Source organism: Caretta caretta, chromosome 21 (genome assembly GCF_965140235.1).
Source record: "Caretta caretta isolate rCarCar2 chromosome 21, rCarCar1.hap1, whole genome shotgun sequence".
In the NCBI taxonomy this organism is placed as follows: domain Eukaryota; kingdom Metazoa; phylum Chordata; order Testudines; family Cheloniidae; genus Caretta; species Caretta caretta.
In genome coordinates, this window is record NC_134226.1 from 17,743,914 (window position 1) to 17,767,356 (window position 23,443).

General features: G+C 49.8%; 1 long non-coding RNA gene across 1 annotated transcript; it reads left to right on the forward strand.

Moving 5' to 3' along the window:
* The first annotated feature begins 8,524 nt into the window (after nucleotides 1-8,524).
* Nucleotides 8,525-23,164, forward strand: LOC142069732 (uncharacterized). The gene is made up of 3 exons (XR_012665679.1): nucleotides 8,525-10,941; nucleotides 11,803-11,917; nucleotides 22,249-23,164. It is a non-coding gene; the product is annotated as an uncharacterized LOC142069732 (long non-coding RNA).
* Nucleotides 23,165-23,443: the final 279 nt, after the last annotated feature.

Below are 23,443 nucleotides of genomic sequence, written 5' to 3' on the forward strand. Positions count from 1 at the left end.
CATTTGCTCACACCTTCTGCTAAGGAGTTTCATGCGTCTACACCAGCAGTTTGCACCACTCTCAGCTTGTGTTGTTTTATTTATAAAGTTTCAGAGGATCAAGAACAGGGGAACAGTTGGACTTGAGGCAGGAAGATGCCTTTGAATAGAAATCCATCTCCTGGTGTTTATCTCAGGCATCTTTGCCTTCCCAAAGTAGTTATTTTGTTGTGTCTCACCGTCACAACAAAGGGGAAGGGGTAAATCCAACCAGTGGGGTTTATCTCAGCAGAGACTTAGCATTTCCAAAGCCAGTGGAGTATCTCCTGCATGCCAGGACTGTCTGCCTGCATCTGCAAAGTGCCAGGCAATGCAACAATCACACAGACGTGTTAGAGATGGAAAAGGCCCCTGAGATTATCTAGCCTCAATCCCCCACGCCCAGCCAATGCAAGAGTTTTTCCCTACAGTATATTCTACACTATACAGATGTGTTGTATTCTGCAAACATAGTTGGGTGAAATTTAAGCAACCCGCCACTATAGTTTTCGATACAGAGCTAGAGTGGGATTAATAACTAGTAGGGAGGGCAGGGTATAGAGACACAGGTTGAAAACTGAGACGGACTTTATGGCTTGCAATAAATCAGTGGCCATGCAGCTCTTCGCATTTGTCATTATACTGTGCACTGCAACCAGTTTACTGCTTCAGCAGTGTTAGAACTCAAATCTTTCTGCTCCAAAAGCAAAGGCCCCCTAATATGTGAGATAAGGGAAAAGCTTCATAAACTATTCCATTTTTCGGCCTAGTAAATGCATAGTTGAGCAGTTCTGATCCTGTCCAGCAGAAGGCAACGATTAGACATTACACACAGTTGCCATTATGTTTCAGTGTGATTGACTAGGCAAGATATCCTTAGAGAAAACGAGGCAAGGTGAGGTAAAATCAAGGCCCTAGACTAGCGTGTCTACACTTACATTAGGCTGCTGGTTTTACCATAAGAAGAGGAAAATGACAATCTTGCTGGCTTCCGAGAATCTGTTGGGCAGGATTTTGAAAGCCAATAGAGACGCTGATGTTTAAAAGGGAATTTTTCACGCTAAGGCTGAGGTCACTTCACAGCAATGCAGTTGTCAGGGGCCAGCCTGCAGCAAAGCCAGTCTCCTGCCAAACGAATGAGCGCAGTTGGCCCTGATAGTAATTGTCTGATTGACTGAGCCACCTGACAGGCTGCAGCAGTCAGCAGGTTGATACTTAAACTCAGTAGTAGCAACCTTCTAGTGGCTGCTCCCTGTGCTCCTTGCCTGTGGCTGCACTTGGTCCTGTCCCTTTCTGCAGTCCTGCTCCTGCCCCAGCACCCCACTCCATCCTAGCTTCTGATTCCCGGCTCCGATCCTCAGCTATGACTCCTGACTGTGACTCTAGCTAATCCTTCAGCTTTGGCTTCTGGCTCCAACTCTTGGCTATGCCTTCTAATTATGACTTTGGCTTACTCTTGGTCTTAGGATTTGGCTTCTGACTCCTGGCTCTGACCTTTGGCTTCACTCCAGCACCCCATCCCAGCTGAATTCAGCTTTATCTGGTACGCTGGACGGTTTTTCCAACCATTAGGCTAGCCTGCCTGCAACTTGGTCATTGAGAGTTTGAGCAGCCCAAAAGATTGAACAAGGGTTGGCAAGGGGCCAGACTGCCCTTCAGATGGATTCTGTAAGGGCAGCCCTGCAAGACATTGTGGGAATTCTGTGGACCCCGCAGGCTCACTTTATGGTCCTGCAGGTACAAACTGTAGTCCTACAGCCATCCCACCTGTCTTTGCTGCCTCAGCTTCTAGGGACCCAGAGATTCCAGTGCTGAATAAGTTTGGTGGGGACCTTGGAAAGTTCTGTAGTTTCATGAACCCATGCCAGCTCCTGTTTATGCTATGGCCCCAATCATTCTGTGCTGACCAGACCTGAGTAGGACTTCGTATTAGTCTACTAAGCGTGGAGGCCCTGGCCTGGGAATCTCCTGTCCTGGAGGCTTCTAGCCCCCTTCTGGGATAATTTGAAGAGTTCATCTGAGCCATGGTGATTGTGTTTGACTATCCAAATTGTGTGGAATCCTCCAAGAATGTGCTTCAGGGGAAACAGGTCAGTTGTCAGGGAAACAGGTCAGTTGCTAAGTTTGCCGCAGAGTTCCGGCGCCCAGCAGCAGAAGCTGAGTGGAACGAGACAACGCAGTGCTACTCCTTCTGATATGCCCTAAGCAAGGGTGGAGCTGCTGTCTGTCCTGGACGTGTTGGTCAAGCTGTGTATCAGCATTGACAACCGCCTGACTGAACGCTGCCTGGGGAGACAGTCAAGTTCCTGGCATGTTCCACAATCTTATCACAGGAGCCCAGGCAGATCCGCCAGTTTGGCCTTGCCTCTCTGACGTTGTGAAGGGCTGGTGTCATGCTTCAGGTTTATGCCTGTACTGTGGGGAATCTGGACACTATGACATGGGGTGCTCTAAGAATCGGGCCATGTTTTGACCAGAAAGACTCCATGCCTCAGCCTCAATAAAAGCATCTGGACTGAGGCTGTGTTCCCTTCCTTACTCCAGAATCTTAAACCCCCTGTGTTTATTGGTAGCTTGGCTATGGATGGACACCATGCCAGCACCCGCCAACTGCCACTATGGCTACAGAATCCCACCATAGCAGAGGGTAGAGCTGAGGGCACTCAGACTCGGGGCCCTCCAACAATTTCATGGATTTAGACTTTGCCCAGGTTCACAATATTCCATCTCAGCACAAGAGCAACCCTGGTTTGGTGGAATCTCTTGATGCATTCTCCCCTCTCCTCCAGCCTGGTTACTTATTAAATGGCGCCCTTGATTGTTACCATGCTCCAGAGTACCAGGAAGGTTCTACAGTTTGGTCTGATCTGTACACTTCACTCCCCTGTCATCCTTAGCTCGCCACCCATGATCCACTCATCTGCTGGGGTCCAGGAACCATATGCTTTGCATCAAGACTTTGTTGTCAGCTTTGCTTCCCAAAACCATGTTCTGGACCAGAAATGCCCTTTGATCTCCACCATCTACCTGTGAATTCAGTGACCACAGGAGATACTCTGAGGGCAGCTGCTGCTGTTGCTGTGACCCCTTCAGTAGCTTCAGGAATCCAGGTGAAATATTGGGATCATGCTAATGTTTTCGATAAAAAGAGACCTGATACCTTGTCATGCTCCAATCTTCTTCAGGGTGAAAAAGGATGGTTCCTTGAGTCTCTGCATTGACTATTGAGTTCTGAACAAAGTGACAGTCTGAAATTGCTACCCCCTTCCACTTATTAATGAACTATTTGAGTACACTCAGCCAAGATTTTTATTGTTGGAACTTTACGGGGTCTACAACATGGTCTGAATCAGAGAGGGCGATGAGTGGAAGACTGTTTTCTTCACCCAATATTGACATTTTGTATATCTAGTTATGCCTTTTGGATTTATAATGCTGCAGCGACAGTTCAGCATTTTGTCAACAATATCTTCTGGGACATACTGGACTGGTTTGTGGTTATTTATTTGGATGATATTCTTGTTTTTTCTGAAAACCAGACCCTGCACAAGCAACATGTATGCCATGTTCTCAACAGATTCTGCCAAAACCATCTCTACTCCACACTGGAGAAATGTGAGTTCAACAAAGGTGCAGTTGTGATCTTCAGGTATATCATTTCCCCCAGAGGGCTAACAACGGTCACTCAAAAGGTATCTGTCATCTCTGGGTGGAATACCCTGAAGGATGTAGGCGGTGATCAGCAGTTTCTCAGGACTGCCAGTTTCTACATGCATTTTATCTAAGGATTCTCTCACCTAGTAGCCCTGATAACTGTGCTTCTCCAAAAGTGGGGTCCACTTCTTCTGGTCAGTAGATGCAAACTGTGCATCTGATCAGCTAAAGAATTTATGTACATCCAGATTGCCAAGCTCTTCACCAGAGGCAGATGCTTCAAGCTTTGTTGTCAGAGCCACTCTGTCACAACATACCAGTCTTCGTAACCAATTCCATCCCTGAACCTTCTATTCAAGAAAACTAACCCCTGCTGAGAAGACTTATGATATCTGGAATAAGGAGTTACTTGCAATAAAGGTGGCATTCAAAGAGTGGAGACGTCATGTACTAGAGGGAGCTCAGTTCCCAGTCCAGGTTCTTACTGATCACAAGAATCTGGAATATCTCTGAACTGCTCATAACCTTAACCAGCACCAGATCAGCTGGTTGCTTTTCATTGCAGTTTTGACTTCTCATCAGCTACCGCCCTGGATCACAGAATGGGAAGGCAGATGCCCTGTTGTGCAAGGACGAATATGCCAAGTCAGACATAGCTCCCTTGGCTACCATTTTATGCCCATCTAAAATGGGCACAACAACCTGATTGCCCCTGTTTCCCCAAGACCTCCTGGCTATTAAGATCTGTCAGACCCTAAATCAGGGGCGGGCAAACTTTTTGGCCTAAGGGCCACATCGAGTTTCCAAAATTGTATGGAGGGCCGGTTAGGGGAGGCTGTGTTTCCCCAAACAGCCAGGTGTGGCCCAGCCCCCGCCTCCTATCTGACCTCCCGCTCCCTATCCTACCCGGCCTGCTTCTCGCCCCCTGACGGCTCCCCTGGGACTCCTGTCCCATCCACCACCCCCTACTCCCTGTCCCCTGACCACCCCCAGACTCCCCACCCTTGACTGCCTCCTGCTGCCCCATCCAACCCCTCCCCTATTCCTGACTGCCCCGCCCCCGGGACCTCTGCCCCATCCAATCCCCCTGTTCCCCACCCTCTGACCACCCCGACCCCTATCCACACCCCCGCCCCCAACCACACACCCGAACTCCCCTGCCCTCTATCCAACCCCCCCCCCCATACCGCGCCACCCAGAGCACCGGGTCAGGCCACGGCTCTGCACTGCGCTGCCCAGCAGCCCAGAGCATTGCGCAGGTGGTGCGGCGTGCTGAGGCTGCGGGGAGGGGGGACAGCAGAGGAGGGGCCAGGGACCAGCCTCCCAGCCAGGAGCTCAGGGGCTGGGCAGGAGGGTCCCGTGGGCCGTGCCGTAGTTTGCCCACCTCTGCCCTAAATGCTCCAAGTATTCTGTCCCGTTTGGTTTTCATTTGAAGGAGGGTCTACTTCGTCCTGGAAGGCGTCTTTACATCCCACAGGGCCATCCCCGACTCAAGGTGTGTGCAGCGGGGTCGTATTGGAAAACTCAGGAAGTGGGCGGGCGCAAGCCCACCCACTGCTAAAGGCCCCTCCCCCAGCCTAGCGGGAGGGACCACTGGACCCAGGGACCAACTGATTGCGGGGGACAACTAATGAAAAACAGGGATCGGAGTGAAGGTCAAAGGTTCAAAATGAGGATACCAGATGGGGACACCAAGCAGAGAGCCCCGGACAGCGCCCACTGCTCCTCAAAGCTGTCGAGGGAGCCAGCGGACGCTGCCCAGTGGAACTCTGCCCGGATGCGTAAGACGACGGAGGAACAGAAATAGGCTCCGCAGTCACAGAGCACCCCCTTGTCCAACATCCTCCTCCTTGTGTTATAGATGGAAATTTTGGCCAGAGCCAGGAGCAGGTTGACGAGGAGTTCTCGCGTCTTCGTGGGGCCACGGATAGGGTGTGCAAAGAGGAAGAAGTGTGGGGAAAAGTGCAGCCAGAACCTCAACAAGAGGTTCTGGAGGAGCCAGAATAGGGGCTACAACCTGGCGCATTCAAGATAGGCGTGCGCCAGGTTCTCCCTCATGCTGCAAAAGGGGCAGGCCTCAAGTGTAGGGGTGAACCGTGCCAGGTGCATGCCCATGCTCACGGCTCCATGAAGGAGCCGTCAACTAATGTCCCCGGTGGGCCGTGGGACCAAGGTGGAATAAAGGCTGGCCCACCGAGGCTCCTCACCCTTTTTAGGTGGAAGATAGTCCCGCCATTTGGTGTTGGGGCGGGACACAAGGGTGAGAAAATGCAATGTATGGAGCACGAGCGTGTACAGATGGTTTCTGGGCATGGTTCGAAACCGGACCGGCTGCAGGGTATGGAGCTGGATCGGAGTGTGGGAATGGGGCAGCTGGGGCTCGCAGAACAGGGGCCCAAGAAAAAAGTCCAGAGGGCCAGGGATGAGGGCTGGGCGGGGAACGCCCTCTTGCAGGGCTTGCCGCAGGAAAGCGAGAGAATCGGGTGACAAGGCGGCCTTCACCTCCTGGAGTACGCGCCTAGGGGTCGGAAGGGTGGAAAGCCCCATGCGTCGTCAGAGCTCGCAGGGCATCACCCAGTCCCCCCTGTCGTAGTCCAGGAGGTCTCTGACTCTGGTGGTTTCTGCCAGGACCAACCTCTGACACACCGAGGGAGACTCTGCCACCTGCACACGGAGATCGAGGTTGTGTAGCAGGGGCTCCGCGAGGAGGTCCGCTCCCTCGGTGGCCACAAATGACCTGGTCGCTGAAAAAAGCTTCCAGGTCCGGAGGAGGTCCTGGCAGAAGACCGGCAGCTCAGAGAGGTCTCGCGGAAGGCCCCTCAGATGGAGAAAAAAGAGCTGCCAGTCATATCGGAGCCCTTGGAGGTGGCGGAGGAAGGCGTGCACTGACGTGCTCCATGCCGGACTACCTGCACCGTAAAAGAGCCTCTGCAGGGCCTGGAGGCGGAAGACATGGACCTGGCTGCGCAAGCAAACCAGGCCCTGTCCTCCCTCCTCCAGGGGAAGACTCAGAGCCCCTGCAGAGACCCAGTGCAGCCCCGGCCAGAAGAACCCCAGAGCCATCCTCTGGAGCCTGGCCAGGATCCTCGGGGCTGGGCTCAGGGTGTTGAGTTGGTGCCAGAGCATGGACAGGACCAGTTGGTTCAGCACCAGCGCCCTCCCTTGCAGGGAGAGACACCGGAACAGTCCTGTCCCTCTCCGCAGCCGCTCACCCGCCCTGGCCTCCAAATCCTGCCAGTTCTCCGGTGGAGAAGGATGCGTGGCGGATAGATAAACGCCAAGATAGAGCAGCGGACCCGCGCTCCACCGGATGGCTTGAAGCGCGGATGGGAGGGAGCTTGCCTGCCACCCGTCCCCGACCACCAGGCCAGAGCTCTTGACCCAGTTGACCCGGGCGGAGGAGGCTGCCAAGTAAACGGCCTGGCAGGCCTCCACCCACACCAGATCGTCCGGGTCCTGGACCACGAGGAGCACGTCGTCGGCGTATGCCGACAGGACCAGCCGCAGCTCTGGCTCCCGAAGCGCCAACCCCGACAACCTCCAGCAGAGGAGATGGAGGAAGGGCTCGATCACCAGAGCATACAGCTGGCCCGAGAGGGGACACCCCTGCCGTACTCCCTGCCTGAAGCTGAGCGGCTCGGTCAGGGTCCACTTGAGCCTGACCAGACACTCCACGTCGGTGTACAGCACCTGGAGAAAGCTCACAAACTGGGGCCCGAAGCCGAACGCCCGCAGGGTGCCCAGGAGATACCCGTGGTCCACCCGAGCCGCAGCGAGAAGGCCTTCGCTCCAACCCTGTAGTCTGTGCTGAGGAGTGAGACGGGGCGCCAATTCCATAAGTCGCGGAGGTCCCCCTTCTTCGGCAATAAGGCGAGCACAGCTCGCCTGCCCGAGAGAGGGAGGACCTCGCTTTGCAAGGACTCGGCCCAGACGACAAGTCACTCAGTCCAATAACCGACCTCCTCCACAATGCCTCGCAGCAGTCTTCCTGCTCCTCGACGAGGCAGCAAGCCTAGGAGCACCATCAGCAGCAACCGGGCAGCGTCCAGCCAGGTGAGGACCCAGGCAGAAGGGGTGACAACTGCGGTGGTGGTGGTGGGGTCCTCGCTTCTCCTCCCTCCAGAGGGGTGGGAATAGGGGGGCAGGCTGGCAAGGCCCCCCTTCCCCACAGCAGCAACAGCAGCGGCTCCCACAAAGGGGCCTAGCTAGCAGCGGCCCTCCAGGGAGGGAGGCAGAGAGCTCCAGCCAGCAGCAACAGCCCAGGGACGGAGGGAGCTCCAGCCAGCAGGGCAGCCCAAGCAGACTGACCTCTCCCTGCTGTAGCGGGGGGTGGCCACCCGCTCCCGGCCCAAAGGGGTTCACAGCCAGCCCTGGGAGAGGGCCGGGGCTGGGAGCCTAGGCGGGGCTGATTGGGGGGCAGGCTCAGCAGTGGCCACGCCCCAACCAGGCTGGGCTGGCCTTACGAAGGGGCTGCTGGGCGGAAGCTCAGGAGACTCTCTCTAGCTCTGAGAGGGAGGAACTTGGCTGCAGAGACCCAAGCAGGGCATCTAGATTGGAGCAGGGCTGGGAAGCTCCAGCCAGGAAAGCCCCAGGCTGCGGCCTAGCATTAGGCCCAACAGGTACTGGGGTGGCAGGGTACAGCCCAAGGTCAGACAGAGGCAGCAGGTCCAAATCCAGCCTTGCCTGGGATGAGTGGCTTACGCTGCAGTCTGCCCCAGGGTGCGGGGGCTAGCTGGCGACTGGCGGGAGCCTACGACTGAGGCAAGGTAGGGATAGGGGGCGGGGGTTCCCCGGGGAGGGGAGACCCTGCAAGTGATGGGTTACTGCCGGGGGGCAACACCGTGGTGTACAAGGGGCACCGGGTCTGGGAGGGCCACAGGGGCCCGGTGTAAGCGGGGCACTGGCCTGCAGAGGGTGCTCCAAGGCTGGAAGTAGAGCTAATTCCCAGGATACCAGCAGGAGGCGCCGCAGGGGTGAGTCCCGCACGCTTACAGTGTTAAAGATGGTTCCTTGGTACTCTTGGATTTCACCCTAGAGTTACCTCACTCCCAGGATTGCACGGTCATCCTTGTCACCATTGAGCTCCTCACTAATATGGTGCACTTCATTTCCATTTGTTCTCTCCCTACCACCCAGCCATGCCACCCTTTTTTTAGATTATATTTTTTGGCTCCATGGGATGTTGACTGGAATAGTCTCAGATGGAGATCCACAATTCACTTCCATTTTTGGTGCAAACTCTTGGGAATGGAACTGCTCGCCTCCTCGGCCTATCACCCACAGAAAAAGGGGCTGACAGAACAGTTGGACCAGGCCCTCGAACAATACCTCCACTGTTTTCTCAATTATTGTCAAGATGATTGGGTCACTTTCCTGCTATACACAAAGTTTGCATACAACAACTGCACCCATGCATCCATCCATAGGCCATTCTATGCAAACTATAGTTTTCACCCTTGCTTTCATTCAGCAGCACCTCCAGCCTCCCTAGTCCCTGCTGCAGCAGATCTAGTTGCCTATCTTCATTGGGTCAATCAAGAGCTTACTGAACACCTGGAAGCTGCCAAGCAGGTATACAAACATCATGCAGAGCAAAACCACCAAGCCACACTGGCTGTCTGTAGGAGGCAAGGTCTGGCTGACCTCCAAACACCTCAAATCCACCTGTCCCTCAGCCAAAATGGACCACCAGTTTTTGACCTATTTAAGATCACGGAACAAGTAGATAGCATTTAGGCTCCAGTTGCCAGAATCCTTGAAGGTCCACTCAGTTTTTCATGTGTCCCTTCTCAAACCCTACATGAGAAATTCTTGTCCTGGCTGCTCTGCACCAACCCCACCTCTCATAGATGTCCCAGGCTAACAGGAGTATGAGGTCCATGATATCCTAGACTCCAAACAAGTTTGAGGCAAACCCTGTTATCTGGTGGATTGGGAGGGTTATGGATCAGAAGAGCGATCATGGGAGCTGGTAGAAAACATCCAGGCTCCAGAACTCATACGTGTCTTTGACCAGAAATACCCCCTGAAACCAGGTCCCATGGCCTCTCGGAGGCACTCTTGAAGGGGGGGGTACTGTCAGGGGCCAACCTGCAGCTGAGCCATTCTCCTGACAGCCTGATGAGTGTAGCTGGCTCTGATAGAAGCTGTCTGACTGGGTCACCCGATCAGCAGTAGGAGTCAGCAGGCTGATACTTAAGGTCAGTAGACGCAGCAGCACTCCAGGAGCTGCTCAATATGCTCCTTGCCTGCAGCTGCCCTTGGTCCTGTCTCTCTCTCTAGCCCTGCCCTAACTCCAGCCGGCACCTGCTCCCAGGGCCGGTTCTAGGTTTTTTTGCGGCCGTAAGCGCGCCAAAAACAAACCAACCAACCTCCGGGCACAACTGCCGAAGCAAAAAAAAACATGCACGTGCTTGGTTTGCTGGTGCCTAGAGCCAGTCCTGCATGCTCCTGCCTCAGCACCCCACTCCACCCTGACTCCAATCTCGGCTACGCCTCCTGACTGTGACTCTGGCTTCCCGTTTGGCTTAGGCGTTGGCTTCTGACTCTTGGCTCTGACCTTTGACTTCACTCCAGGACTCTCCTCAGCTGGATTCAGCCCTAAATAGTAGGCTGGACTGTTGCTCCAACCCTAAGGCTAGACTGCCCAGGACTTGGCTGTTGACAGCAGCCTCTCCACCTCCAGCACTTTCTGCCTTGGGGTGCAGCATCTGATATTAACACTGAGCTGAATCTGCTTCAGAACAGAGCCATCTACAAAACCTATCTGGAACAGGACAAAAATCTCAGCACATTCCAAACGTTGAGCTAGATTCTGAGCCATGCCTCTCAGGAGCCATACCTCAGGAGGTGCAGCAAATGCCTGCCTGCCTAGGCTGCAGCATAAGTTAGAGTAGCCCTAGACCCTGTTAACGTCCACCTAGATCTCTGGCTAGCTGCACCTTCCATTTCAATGATCAATGCTTGTGATATTCCAAGGCTACCTTTGGGAGGTTATAGACTTACAACCAGCAAGAAGGGGCACCAGATCAGCCAGCGTGTGGGACATTTCATCTACTGGATATACCCAGAAGAACATGATTTTCCTTTCATGTCACCCCACTAATTGATGAAGGTTTTGAGTTCACTTTCCCATTATCCAGCCCTGAACACTGGTGGCAACAGCATCAGAACCAACTGCTTCCTCATCTCTACTCCAGGAAGGATGCTGTAGGCACACTGAGACAGCCCAAGCTCCTACCCTGCACCATTCTTCACCATCTGCACAGGGTGAGTTTGCCGTAAGTATAATGGGGTGGAAGGCCTAGCCAAGGGAGAAGGCCCATAACAGAGTCAAGTTATCCCCACTGCTTTGAAGTAACAAGTTTAGCTAGATTCAAACTGACAACCTAGCTATGAAAACCTCCAGAGTCTGTTAGCAATTCCTTGCACCATCCAGACCTCCTCTTTGCAATGATTCTTATAAGAAGAGAGCTGTTGGTAGTCCACAGAAAACTCGGCCAAAATCCAGCAGACAGTACAGCTGTCATAGTCCCGCTTTCAGAGCCTAGCTGCAGCAGGTTTGTCTACACTAGGAAATTAACCTCTTGCTGACCATGGACTTCCTCAGTAGATGCAGCTGAACAGTATTTAATCCTGTTTATGCAGGTAGTTAAATTGTGTTCAGCACCAGTTCTGCTGTACCACTATCAATAGCGGTAAATTTCCTAGTGTAAACAAGATTTAGGAAAAGGTACTGCAAGCAGTGAGACAGGGTGGAACTGCTATTTAGGGAACCTGGTAGCTCTTTTTTTTCACAGCTTATGCCTGTTAAAAATTGCCTTCATGAAAAAGAAAGTTGGGGAGATGAGGGTCTTATTTCTCCCTAGATAGTATTGTTGGTGAAACCTGCTGATAAGAACAAGAAGTTTAATATGGTGCCATTCATCTCATAGCACTGTACAAACCATGTACCTACACCACTGAAAAGCAGCCATCTAGGGTTGCCAGGTGTTCATTTTTTGACTGGAACACCTGGTTGAAAAGGGACACTGGCGGCTCCGGTCAGCACCACTGATTGGGCCGCTAAAAGTTGGGTCAGCAGCACAGTGGGGCTAAGGCAAGCTCCCTGCCTGCCTTGGCCCCGTGTAGTTCCTGGAAGCAATCAATGGGAGCTGCAGAGACAGCATCTACGGGAGTGCACAGAGCCCCCTGGCCCCTCCGCCTAGGAGCAGGACATGCCGGCCATTTCTGGGAGCCGCCTGAGGTAAGCGCCACGAGGCCGGAGCCCGCACCCTGAATCCCCTCCCTCACCACAGTCCTCTCCCTCAGGTCGGAACCCCCTCTCGCACTCAAACTCCCTCCTGGAACCTGCACCCCAAAACCCTTATCCCCGGCCCCATCCCAGAGCCTGCACCTCAGCCGGAGCCCTCACCCCCTTCCACAGCCCAACTCCCTGTCTCAGCCTTGTGAAAGTGAGTGCGGATGGGGGAGAGCGAACGATGGGGGGATGGAATGAGCAGGAAGCAGGGTCTTGGAGAAGGGGCGTGACGGGGGTGGGGTAACGGTGTTCGGTTTTGTGCGATTAGAAAGTTGGCAACCCTACAGCCATCTCTAGTGTGGAGGACCACTGCCAGCCAGTACACAGCACCCCAGAGGAGGAAGGGGAAATTTTAATTGAGGGTGGCAGGCCAATCCCCGATTCTTCCAATCAGTGCAATATATTATTGTCATCCACACAGAGCAGACAAGGCCAGAGAATCAAAGGTCTCTGGTAAAACTCAGCATAATTCCCTTTGAAGGAATGAGTTATTTGCACTGGAATTCGACCCTGTAGCTTGTAGGAATGTAGATAGTCCCTATGCATTGCTTAGCCCACTATCCTGGTATAAAGCCTGCATCTGGGCCAAAAGAAATCTGATGAGGTTCAACAAGGACAAGTGCAGAGTCCTGCACTTAGGATGGAAGAATCCCATGCACCGCTACAGACTAGGGACCGAATGGCTAGGCAGCAGTTCTGCAGAAAAGGACCTAGGGGTTACAGTGGACGAGAAGCTGGGTGAGTCAAAAGTGTGCCCTTGTTGTCAAGAAGGCTAATGGCATTTTGGGCTGTATAAGTAGGAGCATTGCCAGCAGATCGAGGGATGTGATCATTCCCCTCTATTCGGCATTGGTGAGGCCTCATCTGTGTCCAGTTTTGGGCCCCACACTACAAGAAGGATGTGGAAAAATTGGAGAGAGTCCAGTGGAGGGCAACAAATGATTGGGGGCTGGAACACATGATTTATGAGGAGAGGCTGAGGGAACTAGGATTATTTAGTTTGCAGAAGAGATGAATGAGGGGGGATTTGATAGCTGCTTTCAGCTACCTGAAAGGGGGTTCCAAAGAGGATGGCTCTAGACTGTTCTCAGTGGTAGCAGATGACAGAACAAGGAGTAATGGTCTCAAATTGCAGTGGGGAACATTTAGGTTGGATATTAGGAAAAACTTTTTCACTAGGAGGGTGATGAAGCACTGGAATGGGTTACCTAGGGAGGTGGTGGAATCTCCTTCCTTAGAAGTTTTTAAGGTCAGGCTTGACAAAGCCCTGGCTGGGATGATTTAGTTGGGGTTGGTCCTGCTTTGAGCAGAGGGTTGGACTAGATGACCTCCTGAGGTCCCTTCCAACCCTGATATTCTATGGTGGGAAAGTGGGTTGGTGGGACACTTACTATGTTTGAGGAAGGATATAGTCCAGCACTTAGGCCTAAAGCCTAGGGCGTGGCAGGCCTTTAGAGTTCCTGCTCTGCCAGAGACTTCCTGCCTGAATCCTAGAATATCAGGGTTGGAAGGGACCTCAGGAGGTCATCTAGTCCAACCCCCTGCTCAAAGCACGCGCAAGTCACTTACCCACTCTGTGCTTCAGTGTCCCATTGTAAAATGGCACTTTATACCTCACAAGGGATGCTATATAGATAAAAAGAAAAGGAGTACTTGTGGCACCTTAGAGACTAACCACAAGTACTCCTTTTCTTTTTGCGAATACAGACTAACACGGCTGTTACTCTGAAACCTGCTATATAGATAGATACATTAAAGATTATAAAGTGCTTGCATATTATAGGAATGGGGGCCATATAAGCTTGACCTTAGACAGATCAAGCAACCAGAGTGACAGTCACACCTAGGTGGAGGATCAATGCAAGTCTTATGTATTATTATTTAAATCCTACTTATGCCCTCAGAAGAAGACTTTTTTACGTATGCATAGCCCTTCTGATGGCCCTCTGCACGGGGGTGGCTTTCACTCGGCAGTAAGCAGTGACATTTCAGAAACTGAGTTGAATCCAGAGACCAGATCACCAACTGGAGTTTTGGATCATAGCCTCACTGCCTGTGGCTGAATTTATGAGACAGCAACCAGAGCGGATGTGGATAAAGGCTTCTCTAGTGATGATTGCCTTTACTTTCCCACTCAACCGGCAATCTGTGCTCTGCTTGTGCTTAGTTGGTGTCTTGAGACTGCATCTATTAATGAGTCAATCTGAAATGCATCCAGAAAGGCACCATCACTGAAACACCAGTTCCTGATCTGCTTACCGTTCCTTAGAGAAGATGAGTGGTTAGCTAGTTACTGTTCAGATGTGTGGCTGCTATACTGACATGGAATGAACATGGCCAGGCAGAGTGCAGGGATGTGCTACAGTTATTAAACACTGGATGGTAGCGTTTGCTAAAGGCAAGTCCCAGAACTCTGACTACCGCCTTTGGAAATATATCAGTCATGTGCGTGCCCACAACAAGACTTCATTTGGAGTTGGGGATGCTCAGCACCTCTTAAAATCAGGGCAAAGATATCTCAGGTGGGCACCCAAAATCAGGGGCCCCACAGGAAAATGGACAAGTCACTATGACTTAAGGCTGTGTGTCCGTCACGGATTCCATGACTTTCTGTGACCTCTGTGACTTCCACAGTGGCTGGGCAGCCACTGAGTTGGCAGCAGCAGTTTGGGTACATGGGAGGAGGCTCAGGGCTGGGACAGGAAGTTGGGGTGTGGGGTGGCGCTTATCTCGGGGGGGGGGGTGCTCCCTGGCTCCCACTGGCATGTCCCTGCAGCTCCTAGGCAGAGGAGCAAGGGGGCTCCGTGCGCTGCCCACACCTGCAGGTGCCACCTCCACAGCTCCCATTGGCTGTGGTTCCCGGTGCTTGTGGCGGGAGCAGTGCGTAGAGCCCCCCTCACTGCCCCTCCCTCTAGGAGCTGCAGGGACATGCTGGTCGGAGCTGGATAGGGAGCCTGTCAGCCCCAGCAACCGCGCCCCCTAGCATTAATAGGGGTCCCAGGCTGCGCGCTGTAGCCCGCCATCCCCCCAGAACCATGGAAGTCCCAGGCTGCCCTCCCAGAGCACTCGCGCCCCCCCCCCCGGCCCAAGTGTTAGGGGGCTTACTCCTTCACCCACTTCCTTCCCTGGTCCTTCTCGCATGAACAGAGAGCAACAATACCCGAAGTCCAAAGGTGCAAACAATTCGATGTTTATTGGGGTGAACTTCCAGCAAGCATGATTCCAGTTTCCTTCCTTAGTGTCCCCCTTCCCAGCTCTGACACCACAGAGCTTCACCTGTGTCCCTGTTCCCATTCCTGCCCTTAGCCAAACATGATTCCAATTTCCCCACCCCCGTTCCCTGTTCTCATTTCCCCCACCCACAAACCCACCCGCTTCCTGATTGACAGCAGACTATATAGTAAAACTTGAGTTCTGCTTTTCTATACCTTAACCAATCATTTTCCTGAAATTTAACTAACCAATCCTAACATATTGTAACATGATTATGTAACCAATTATATCCCACCACCTTAATTAGTTTACACCCAGCAAAATTAATTATACAGCAGACAGAAACAATGACAGAACCAGACAGAGACCATGCAAATAAACAATAGCAAAGTGGGAACTATAATGACAAAACAATACAGAAGTGAGGATTTCACATCCCAGCTATTGATAAGTGAAAAGAAAAGGTAAGCTTTCGCGTGCTAGAGCTCACTTCATCGGATGCTGTAGCTCACAAAAGCTTATGCTCAAATAAATTGGTTAGTCTCTAAGGTGCCACAAGTCCTCCTTTTCTTTTTGCGAATACAGACTAACACGGCTGCTACTCTGAAACCATTGATAAGTGAGTTCTTGCCAGACAGGATGCTATCAAACTAAGTTTCCTTTTACATCTTCTAGGCACTTCCCTTTCTCTGGAGGCGATTTGCATTATCAGGACAGGATTGTATCCTAACAGCCCCATAGCACCTTCTTTCAATGTGACTAGTTTGGAATGTGAGGATGTGACCGGTCGCTTCCCAGTTTATGGCTGCCTCTGTCGCTTAGCCAAAGGCCTTAGCCTAAGCACAGGGCCTCAGACTGTCACAGTGAGAGAAGGCTCTTACACCGGCAGACAGTGATTTTGATTCTTTCTTTTATACCTCTATAACTAGCTAAGTGATAAGAATACACCTAAATTCTTAAAGACTAGGCCTTTGCAGACAGGCCTGAATATCTATATCCTAACACCAAGTTTTAGTTAGGGGTATATAGTAAAAGTCATGGAAAGGTCACAGGCCGTGAATTTTTGTTTACTGCCTGTGACCTGTCCATGACTTTTACTAAAAATACCTGTGACTAAAATGTAGTCTTAACTATGACCAACAAGGTCACACAGCAAATGGCCTAATTAGCATTAGAACACAGAATTTCTGGTTCCTCATGTGCTCTTCGCATACTTCCCTAGGCTTCACCCAAGGAGTCTGACATAGTACAGAGAGCTTTAATGAGAAGGCTGAGAGGTGATTTGATCACAATCTGTAAGTCCCTACACGTGGAGAAGTAGAGGACTCTTTAATCTAACCGACAAAGACATGACAGGAACCAGTGGCTAGAAACTGAAGCTAGACGAATTCAGATTGGTAACAACGGACCTACAGATGTGGTGGTTTCTCTTTCATTTGAGTCTTTGGATCAAACAGGATGTCCTAATAGATCTGTTCCAGGCCAGCCAGAATTTACTGGGCTAGATGCAGGAACCATCTGCCGAAATTCTCTAGCCTGCGTTGTGCAGCAGGGCAGACTAGATGATCATAATAGTCTCTTCTGGCTTTCAAACCTGTGACTCTCTGATATGATTGCTTCCTGTTGTATATGTGAAAACTGGATCCTGGAGTGGCCTTAGGCCTCAGAACTTTTTGGTCCAGAATGCAGTTATTAATAAGTTAATCCGACACAGCTTTATGTTTTTACTTATTATTGCAGTGGGCTCTCATCCTGTCACCTCAGGGCTCTGATTGGGTTGTACAGAAGGCAGTAGCCAATCAGAGTACAAGGATTTGTATAGTCAGAGTATAATTACAGTATTTTCTGGCTCATGGAAGGATTCTGGATGCTTCACAGAGACATAGTAAGTCCCATCACAAGGAGTGTGTGATTAAAATTCGAGATGTGACTCAGTAAGTGGGGGTGACAAGCCCTGGAGAGGTGATGAGGTGTGGAAGGTTTCAGTCACATGTTGCCATCGGTACTCAGAATGGGCACTGGCATGTTCTGTTGGTCTGTTCAGATGGTTCACTTGTGTAGTAGGTTGTTTTTCACTGACCAGAACCACCCCGATAGATAGATACTGAAAAATACCTGTGCTCTGATTAACTGAGGGCCACTACAAGGATTTCCATGCAGCATGACTGCTGAAAAATAAGTGTGACATAATTATACAGATCAGAATCTCTCTGCCATTCAGACTCCTGGGAACTACATAATTGAGAAGTAAGTGTGCAATTATGTGCCAGTTACTGCATGGCATCCCTGAACTCTGGCTGGCTGAGAAAATTCCCAATTCTTTATGGTACCTCATACATAGGAAGCATCTTTTAAATTATGGGAGGAGAGTTTTAAAACACAGATTTATCCTGGTGCTGCCACAGATTTGTTGTATGACATTGCTGATTCACTTCACATTGTTGTGCCTCGGTTTGCCCATCTGTAAGACTTCCCCTGTCAGGGAATAGTGAATCTTATAGAGCCTGGAGATCTTTGGACAGAAGGTGCTATAGGAATGGAACATATTATTCTCTAAGTAACCGTTTGGGGTTATATGGTGCTGATACTTTACACAGCATGAAATTTACCATAGCACAAGGTTTACACCCCCTAAATCCCATGTAGGCAACCCTGCTTAAATGGGAATCAATAGATTTAAAGCCAGAAGGGACCATTATCATCATTCGCACAGGGGTAAATTTTACTGACACACAATAGGAGTCACCTGGGATAAATGGATGAGCCAGCTTTCAGATATGATGACGCTCCTAAACATGGCTTCCTGTGAACAAGGGAAGCATCTAACCTTCGCTCTCAAGATATTATGTTGGATCTTGTCTACGCAGAAATAGTGTATCTATCTTTCATACATGTTTATGTTGCTACATTCTGATCTCATCCCCCTGCCCTCCAGACACCAGCAGAAGGTGGATTTATATGTTGTATCTGGATGTTGCTTTTGTTTTCACACTTGTTTGTGAAATGATGTTTCTCTCCTCGTGCCTGATCCAAAGCCCAACTTAAGTCAATAGAAAGACTGTCATTGACTTCAGTGGACTTTGAATCAGGCCCTTACACATCTGATCCTCAGAACACTACCTCCACTAGTAATAAATACTGAGTAAATCTGCATTCCCAAACTTTTAAACAAGGCAACGTTTATTTAAAAACAGTGGAGACATGCTGATTCTAACCTTATCACTGAAATCTTCCTATAAATATTTATTTATTACTCTACAAACCCAAATGCATCTGGACCACAAACTAAACCATATTTAATATTAAGGGCCTGATTGTGTATTCTTCATGCACCCAACATTCCCATAAGAATGGCCAGACTGGGTCAGACCAAAGGTCCATCTAGCCCAGTACCCTGTCTTCCGACAGTGGCCAATGCCAGGTGCCCCAGAGGAAATGAACAGAACAGAAAATCATCACGTGATCCATCCCATCACCCATTCCCAGCTTCTGGCAAACAGAGGCTAGGGACACCATCCCTACCCATCCTGGCTATTAGCCATTGATGGACCTATCCTCCATGAACTTATCTAGTTCTTTTTTTGAACCCTGTCATAGTCTTGGCTTTCACAACATCCTCTGGCAAGGAGGTCCACAGGCTGACTGTGCATTGTTTGAAGAAATTCTTCCTTTTGTTTGTTTTAAACCTGCTGCCTATTCATTTCATCAGGTCACCTCTTGTTCTTGTGTTATGAGAAGGAGTAAATAACACCTCCTTGTTTACTTTCTCCACACCACTCATGATTTTATAGACCTCTATCATATCCCCCCTTAGCTGTCTCTTTTCCAAGCTGAAAGGTCCCAGTCTTATTAATCGCTCCTCATATGGAAGCTGTTCCATACCCCTAATCATTTTTGTTGCCCTTTTCTGAACCTTTTCCAATTCCAGTCTGATGCTTCAATGGGAGATTAGGGCATGCCGGAATTGGAGGGTCTGGCCCTGAATGATTGTTTTTATTTTGGCTACCCACTTGTTCTTCTTAGTCATTTTTTGTCTATATTTTTGTTATTGTTTAAAAAGGGCATCATAGCACTTCACGAATATTTATGTATTAATTTTCCCACACCCCTCCATTATTATTATCATTATTGTCACCATTTTACAAATGGGGCAAACTGAGGTGCAGAGAAGGGAAGGGACTTGCATGAAGTCCAGAGAGCAAGATTCAGGAAGAGAACCCAAAAATCTTAACTCCAAGTTCCCTGCTTTAACTACTAGAGCACATTGCACTCAGGGGTAGAACCCAGGACTCCTGTTGCCAGAGCGCTGCACTACCCACTAACCCTCATTCCCAGCCTGGACGAGTTTAATGCTCTCAGGTGACATTGGTTAAGCTATGGAGAGTAAGCCATCTGATTTGATCAAAGACTCCATTCCTTCCTCCTGGCAGCACCATCAAGGCTTTTAAGTTCTGTTTCACCCCCAGCTGTGCTGTATACGTAGCAAGAGAACTTCATAAAAAGCTCTTTCCCTATCATCAGTTTCTGCTTGTATAGATTGCTGAGCCCACCTTCCCCACTGGATTCATGCTAGCTCAAAACTAGTAGACACCTTACTCTGTTGAAGATCCTCGCTCAATCTGCTTAGCTATTCTAAAGCTGCGAGTGAAACAGTACGTTCCAAAATACTGCATATGACAGATACACATGTCCACCGTTGTGTGCATGGAAATTTTATGGCTAAGAAACTATAACTACATCCCAGGTGCTCAGATATCAAGATGATGAGTGTGGTATAAAGCCTCCATAGATAGATCAGTCTAGACAACATCAGTATTGCATAAAACCAAATGTACTTTAACTGCCCATGTGGTGTACAGGTGCAACCTTTTGCCATTCCAGTTGGCTACAGTGTGGAAGCCATCTGCATTCAAAGCTAGCCTTATGCCTCCCACACAGATGCCTTTAACAAGTGTGTGGAGAGGAAGCGGGGAGGTTGGATGCTGTGATAGTTATTTAATTAGCATGCCAAAATATTAAGCCCTATTTTTTATGCAATGGATTTAAAAGCAGGAGCAAAGACACAGAGCTAGTTAAATATAAGCACACTTGGAAGGATTGTGCAATATTACCACTCATGCAATGTATAATACAACTCTATTATAGACTCAGAGACCTTTCTACCTAATGCACATATGTACTTTGCACTTGCCTGGCTTGAATAGTTTATCCTCTCTGGAGAAGGGTTTGGAATTCAGGACTTGGCCTAACTTCTCACTTGCACCAGTTTTACATCAACAAGAGAGATCGGAGTGAGACCCCCAGCAAGTGGTGAGAGATCAGGCCTTCAGATCACCCTATTATTATGTACAGAACAGCTAGTTTAGAGGTCTGTATCACTCACTAGGTTGAACTACTCTCTGCTTTTTGAGGAGAAAACATGCACAAATGATAGCATCACCTGTAAGTTCCAAGTTATTTTGTATTTCCCAGTAATACACAGTGGACTAATTTGAAGATTTAACTAATGAGAGAATAATATTCATTCCTCAAAGCAAATCTGAGACCACCTCACTCCCACGTCATGACCCCATGCCCTTTCTCAATGACTCTCCTCTCTCTGATCACCTTCTTCCCCTTTGCTTGGAAACTCCATTGATGTCACCCTTTGGAGAGCTCCTACTTCATTTTAAAACAGCTGCTCCACTGGGACGCTGATACCAGCTGCCTGTTTTTTCAGTCTTTGCCCTCCTCCTCCCAGCAATTGCAAACTCCACTATCCCAGCTGCTTCCCCATATGCCCTTGGCTCCACCCCCTCCCCACAGTCACGCTTTGGGGAATGTGGAAGAGGGAAATAGCAAGCAGAAATAAATATTGATGGTATTTAGGAAGTGGCCATCACTGTATAGAACCTAGGCACTGCTGGAGACAGCAGAATGAGTCGTGGGCTCAGACATCATGACATTAAGGCCCACACTTGCAAAAGCGGCTTCTCATTTTGGGTACATCATTTTTGAGAGCCCAACTTGACTCCTAGAACCAGATTTTCACACATGCTGGGTACTCACAGCTCTTATTGACTTCATCTGGAATTGTGGAGCTTGGGCATCTTTGAAAATTAGGTTTATAGGATGAAAGCCTCACCCCATTGAAGTAAATGGGAGTTTGCCATTGATTTCAATAGGGCCAGGATTTCACTCTGTCTAAAGTTGAACATTGGAGATCACTGGCTCTAATTGCCTTTTAAATTTCAGCTCCTGGATTTTGTGAAACCATTTCTGCAAATCTCTGTTGATCTCTGCTTTTCACTTCCTGTCCCTAACTTTTTAACAAATCAGATCTCAGTTGTAGATTTAAACCAATAAGCCGGGCCTTTTCTGTGCGGCAGATAGGGGAAGTTATTCTGCATCAGTAGTAAGAAATGGACTCTCTGAGACCGACTAAGCACAGATCTGCCAAGTCTCACTGATTGGGGTGAATCTAATTCTAGCTGGTTTTAATTTTTCCTTTGTATGTCTCATTGGATTTAGTCATTTGCAGCCACATGTTCAAATCCATCCGTGTGCAAATCCCCATGGGCTAGATTGTATCAGCAGGAAGAGGGGGGAACCCTTTTCTGAGAGGCTGTGGGAAGGATTGTATTGTTGGTGAAGCCCCATTGTAAGAATCTGGATTTGCAGCTGGGGAGGTGGCAGGGGTAGGAAATGAACCCTCCCCATGCCTTGTTCCCCGTGCATAATCTAATCTTTCATGCTACCATAATCCCATGTCAGTTAATGCTACCATCAGTTAACGCAGGTGCTGCACTTCTCCATGCCATGGGGCTCCCTTTAGAGGAAGCTCTGAGAGTGCATTATTGACAGGGGAGTGTTCTATTGGCCCCATGCGGGGCCACGAGCAAGTCAGCTCCACGAGCAAGTAGGAACTGGGACACTGCGACTGGCACATAAAGAAACCACTACTAGCCTCCACCCTTTTCCACCTCCACCTCCATTTCCCACCCCATGGTAGCGTAGCTTCCTGTTGCTGGGTCTGCACAAGCACTAGCATCAGTCCTTGATTCTCATCTGTTTCTCTTTCTCAGACCAGCTCTGGTCTGACTGTGCCTATCAGCGAGATCTGTTACTAGTGAGGAAACAAGTTCAGATCCACCACACTGGGAGACAACAAAGCCTCTACATTGGGGAGAAGAATGGCCAAGAGGGAACCACCACCCCAGCAGTGCCAAGGTAGGCTCAGTAGGGACTGCAGGCTATGGGATTCTCTGCTGGCATAGAAGAAACCTGGTGTTCAATGAACTGGGGCATAATGACTTGCCATTAGAGGGGGCAACCCCCTGTCATTCCATGGGAGAGGAGAACAGTCCATCAGAGAAACAAGGCTGGCAAAACTCCATGAGGTTCTAATCCCCTGTGCAGCATATTCATATGTAGAGGACAGTCGGATCGCCAGCATAAATCGGGGAACTGGGAAATTAGGGATAAAGAAAGCAAGGTATAGTGGTTAAATCAGGGACCTGGGAAGCAGCAGAGCTAGGGGTGCTGAATGGGTTATTAACCAGGAGCTCACAAACAGGTTTGATGGGATCACACCCATCCATGCTTTCTTTATGGATAAATGGGAGGAGTGCCTTGAAAATATTTTCTGTGGTAACATGGGTCCTAGTATGGAAGAGGCTGGGCACCTGACTGTTCTTGGCTGTACAGATTTGCTGAGTGATGTTGGGCAAGTCATTTCCTCCTTCCTGTCTCAGTTTCCTCATGTGTAAAAACAGGGATAATAATGGTCCTGACCCCACTCAGGGAGGCAAGAATATATAGACAAGAGGGTTCATTTGTTAATTCACTGACAAAAAACTTTAACACAGAGTTCAGTGAGATGTTCTCCTGGTGTTATCTGGACCAGTGATCTGCTAGGTCACTCCAATCCTCGACTCTGGGAGCCAGCCTTACCCTGCTCTGCTGTGAAAACCCCCACTCCTGGGCTGGTCATGCACAGCCTCTAGCATAAAGAAAAGGAGTGCTTGTGGCACCTTAGAGACTAACCAATTTATTTGAGCATAAGCTTTCGTGAGCTAAAATTGCTTATGCTCAAATAAAATGGTTAGTCTCTAAGGTGCCACAAGTACTCCTTTTCTTTTTGCGAATACAGACTAACACGGCTGTTACTCTGAAACCAGCCTCTAGCATGTAAGCTGCTCCCAGCTATGTGAGTGAGCAGTTTTGGCCAGCCACTGCTTGGATTGTGCAATCAAATGACATTAGCCATTATCTCCCATC